Below are 423 nucleotides of genomic sequence, written 5' to 3' on the forward strand. Positions count from 1 at the left end.
CACTGAATGACCATATTTTCCCCTGAAACATGATACTCAGTTTTGCTTAAACTCTTGGTTTTAATCCCAGCTCCCTTGACCTCTGGAATATCACATTCCAGGCCCTTCGATCCCTCAGTGTAGAAGCTGCCAGATCCTGCGTTATCCTGATTGTATTTTCACAATATTCAAATTGTTTCTTCCTGGCTGCTTGTAATATTCTCTCCTTAATCTGGGAATTCTGGAACCTGGCTATAATATTCCTAGGAGTTTTCTTTTTGGGATCTTTTTGAGGAGGTGATCGGTGGATTCTTTCAACCTCTATTTTGCCCTCTGGTTCTAAAACATCAGGGCAGTTTTCTTTGAGAACTTCCTGGAGGATGCTTTCCAGGCTCTTACTTTGGTCATGGCTCTCAGGCAGTCCAATAATTTTTAAATTATCTC

This window comes from Petaurus breviceps, unplaced genomic scaffold (assembly GCF_028583685.1).
Source record: "Petaurus breviceps papuanus isolate PSGF00001 unplaced genomic scaffold, PetGlider_PUasm1.0 85600, whole genome shotgun sequence".
In the NCBI taxonomy this organism is placed as follows: domain Eukaryota; kingdom Metazoa; phylum Chordata; class Mammalia; order Diprotodontia; family Petauridae; genus Petaurus; species Petaurus breviceps.